At 37.5% G+C, this 4,475-nt stretch overlaps 1 long non-coding RNA gene across 1 annotated transcript; it reads right to left on the reverse strand.

Annotated features, from left to right (window-relative positions):
• Positions 1-2,058: 2,058 nt before the first annotated feature.
• On the reverse strand, positions 2,059-4,467 carry LOC104463816. Its single transcript, XR_727571.1, has 3 exons — positions 4,101-4,467; positions 3,343-3,410; positions 2,059-2,635 (listed from the first exon to the last, which is right to left on the reverse strand). It is a non-coding gene; the product is annotated as an uncharacterized LOC104463816 (long non-coding RNA).
• Between the last annotated feature and the right edge of the window lie 8 nt (positions 4,468-4,475).

Consider the following 4,475-nt stretch of genomic DNA (forward strand, 5'->3'; position numbering starts at 1 on the left):
CATTGATTTCTTGTTTAAAAAAAATAAGTTTATTTGCCAAATCATTCGAGTGTTGCCCATCTGCCTCCATGAACCGTTGGTGAATTTTTCAGAGGATGAGAGAAGTCTATTGGGTTTTACATACATAGTGAATACTTAAAAGCAAGTTTTCCAAGTCTTTCTACTTTTCTTTCCAGAAAGAAATCCAGGTCTAAATACTAGCAGGAGTGGGTAAAATATGGAAATCTTTTATAAGTCTTTGGGCGTATAAACATCAAAGGAATGTCGTTAGCCTTTTTTAATCTCTGCCACAGCTTTTGGTTTTTACCAATTGAAATGTACACTTTGTGTCCAACAGAGACCTGGAACATAAAATGTGAGTGCTGGGGGCAGATTGAGTTAGAGCAAGAGTGGGGAAAAGAATGTTCAAGCGTCTCCCCCAACATAGAAAATCCCTCCATAAAATCTTCCTAAAGCACACACGGTCGAGTATGATTATAGTAAATATTTGCATCTGCATCATACACTAAATTGGAGGGGAAAAAAAACCCGAATTACTTCTTATCTGTTTGTATAATTGTACTATACACTGCACATAGGTACAAATGCATTTTACCTCAGTGGAAAACAGGATGTTACAGGAGCAAAGAAACATTGTTCTACAAACAACATATAAGACGATGAGTAGGCCTCCGGCTGCAAATATTTTCAGTGGTTTATATTTAGCTAGATAGATCCCAGAGTTTTCCAGAATTACAATATTAATTTCTGCCCTATCAGCTGAAAAACACATGCACTTTCTCAATCAGTTAGACGTCTTTATAGGCATAAAATATGATTGGGGGAGGGGGGGAGGGAAAAGATGGATCATGGCAGTTGTGTATACGTATTTGAGAAAAACAGCTTCATTTCCCCCTATTTAATATAATCACACCATATTTCCTGACTCCAGACTATCACGGCTCTTTATCCAGTTAACATTCCCAAGGCTGATGCCTGAAGTATCTAAGATCACTTTCAAATGCCCTTTCTAACAAGACCTGAGCAAGAGGCCACTAATTTTCACTGAACAAAAAGCCACCGGAGAGAGATCCGTTTGTCAATATCAACTGGTCCAGCAATTTCCCATCTTCAGACACATCGGCCTATCTGAGCTGGCAGATGTTTAGACAAGATTTTATAAATTGTTCAATATCAGACCATAATGAACCCCAACTGACCATTCCAAAGCAGCTAAAAGCATTCAGGATCTCCCCTGCTGGGATCTAATAATGCTCTCACGCTGGAACATTATTAATCATGGAATAAAATAGATGAGCCTCTTGAAAAATAAGTGTATGATTGATTAAAGGGCAATCTAAGAAGCTATTATTCTTGTTTTATAACCGTAAGTTATATTCACTCAATTTATCTTTTGGGGAAAATAAATGATTGTTCGTTTCTTTTCTGAAATTATATTGTGTGAGGATTCCCATTATTTTACTAAAAATTAAAATGATTAGTTAGTTGATTTTATAAGCCTAATCAAAGTGGATTTCCAATGTGACTGTAAAGATGTGGTTTACTGATATAAAGAAAAAGAGGATAAATCATTTAAAAAAAAAAAAAAACAGGAATGTGACTGGTTTATATTCTTTTTTTTTTTTTTCTTTGCGTATTTTAGCCAGAGGCAGAAACAAAGAAAGTAGAAATAAGCGGTAGCTGATAATGATTCTTCCCCCACACACACTAGAAATGGTGGATTTAAAGAACACTAAATTAAAGAGCTACTTCACACCCAACATAAATAGTTTATAAGAAACATGCATGTATTCACATCACTCCCTCTACACACATGTATGTATATATACAAATACGCATTTGCACACATGTGTGTATTTAAAGTTTAAGTTTAACGGAACAGCCCAGAAGGAATTAATTTATGGAAAGCATATCTTTGCAACATATTTAAATTGCTTACTCGTTTTATGGTCTAAGCTCTACTAGTGAAATTACAACTTTAGTTATTTTCTAAATAATAGATTATTATTTTGGGGAAAATGAACGAAAACCACCATATTGTTGCAGACTAGTCTGTTTTTATTTACAATTAGAGATATAAATTAGTAAAGAATTCTCGTTAAACAACCAAAGATTGTGTAACCATCAACGTTTCAAATAAAAACCAGGCAAAATTTATTTACAAAAAGTTCAGATTCCATTGCAATACAACTTGCATAAATTACTAGAAGCTTTATGTCATTACAAAAATAAATATCAAATTTGTTTCCACTTTGTAAAGACTCGAGTTCTCCAATCACGTCTTTATTATCTCTACTGTATACATCTTTTACAAATAAATTTTACAATAAATCCTATCACACCTATCGAATATATACCGTGGCAATGAAGTGATCAATTCAAGATATCCTGAGAAAAACAGATCTGTTTTCAAAAGTCACACATACATTGGGGAAACTATACTATACCAGCAAACTCACGTATGTCCAACAAAATTATCGTTTAATAATTAGAGTCTGAAGATTTAATAGTGCTCTGTGGTCTTCTTTTATACAGTGGCACAAGATGTGATCCGGATTTAGAGATTTGTTATATATATTAGCTCGGGGAGAGATGATGGCTTGCTGACTTTTTTCAAAGCAATTGTGACACCTACCTGTGGACCAAGGAAAAAACCACATCATCCAAAAATCCTTCAATTACACACTATCATTAAACTGGGTGGGGGGAAAGGAAGTAAGGCAAAAATCTTACTCGTCTAATTTCTTCCAACAGAAGAATTAGTTGAAAAAATATCGGCAAGGAGATTTTTTTGTTGTTTATTTAGCCCTCAGCAGTGGAGGAATTAAGAGTGCCATTGCTAGCTAAGCAAGAAGCAATTCACAGATAACATACCCTGCTGAAGACACATGTCGATCTCTAATAATTGTCCTTTTTTCTTTTAAATACACGGTCACTGCATGAAGCCTCTCTCAGAATGTACAATTTTAGCACTGCCACGCTAGCACAAGCACTTTGTTTTTAAAGAACAATACCTTCAAAATACATTTCTTCTAAAGCTTGCTTTCCGTAACATTTAAATAGTCCTTATGGCTTTGCTTTACACAAGCAAAGAGTTCCCAAGGTAAGGGAGATGTCTGACCTGACTTTGAAATTAAGATAAACCCGAGAAAGAAAAGCCGTAATGAGAGGCTTAAAAAAAAAAAAAAAAAAAAAGAGTATAAACAGTTTTAGTGTCTTACTTCGTAATCAGATTCTTAAGTAATGAAGCAAGAAATTAACGTTAAACAAGTCTAGAACTGTGCAGCGTGTCTTCAGACCTGATGCCAAATGATCAGTGTAACAGAAAATGTTCTCACTTACTTGCATTGCTGTGTGATTGCACTTCTATAGGTACGGTTGTACTCCTACTGTGCAGACTTCAGTGGGATCTGTCAAAATATAACCGTCAGTTAGTCACAGGACACAGCCAGCTAACTAGATTATACAGTTTGTGTAGGTCCCAATCCTCATTCGTGCAGAATTCATAGCTGAGTCGTTTAAAAGGCTGGCGAATATTTTATAATTGCCCGTATCTCGAGTATTTTGTTAGAATAAACTGACAATTATATTAGTGCAAAACTTTTTCGAGAAAAAAAAATAAAATAGTTAAAAATGTCACGCTGCACGTAATTTCACGTCCAAGGTCAGCGATTAGCTGAACCCAAAGCTGCAAAAAGCCCGTGAGAATGCTGGAAACAAAGAGAGCAAAACCAGTTTGTCAAAAAGAAAGAAAAAAACTACAGGCAGTGACACTAGTGCTCTCTGGTTATCTTTGTGTGTAGTTTTAAAAATGACTTTTAAAAGCTGCATCTGCAGCCTGTGAGACTGATCTGAAAGTCATCTTCTTACATTTCCTCTATCGTTTCTTAGAGGCAGGTATCGATACGACAGCGACATGCCGTTTTTAATCCCCAGATTATACCATCGCCCATCTTCACCCGGCGGTGGCAGCGGTGACAGTGCTCTCGCTGTTTTCTCCAGGGGAGGTTTCAGTATTTACAGTGTATAAAGGACTTGTACCCGTTGGGGAAGGAGGGCTGGGGAGAAGGAGGAGAAAGCGTCAAAAAGGAGTCACCTACCTTTCTTAGAGTCATAACTAGAGGGCCTGTAATGTTGTTCTAGCTGGTTAGTGATCGTTTTCAAAGAGTCACTGCTCTGCTTGTGGACAGAGCTGGCATTTAGGACAGTCTGACTGAGTCCCTCGTTTGAAGCCACTGCTGCTGCGGAGTTGTATCTCAGGATTCCCTGGCTCTGCAGAGCGTTAAAGTTCCCATAGTTTGTATAATTGCTATAAAAAGGTGAGGTGTAATAAATATGCCTCCCCAGGAGGGAGGAGGGCGAGTAGGCAGCGCTGTGCGGGGTGGAGGCGGGGGTGGCGGATGAAAGCGGCGTCGGCTGGCAACCTTGACCCATGGTCTGGCTCTTGAGGTCCGAGGTGGCGATTTCGGCCAGCG

This window comes from Pterocles gutturalis, unplaced genomic scaffold (assembly GCF_000699245.1).
Source record: "Pterocles gutturalis isolate BGI_N339 unplaced genomic scaffold, ASM69924v1 scaffold42436, whole genome shotgun sequence".
Taxonomy (NCBI): Eukaryota; Metazoa; Chordata; class Aves; order Pterocliformes; family Pteroclidae; genus Pterocles; species Pterocles gutturalis.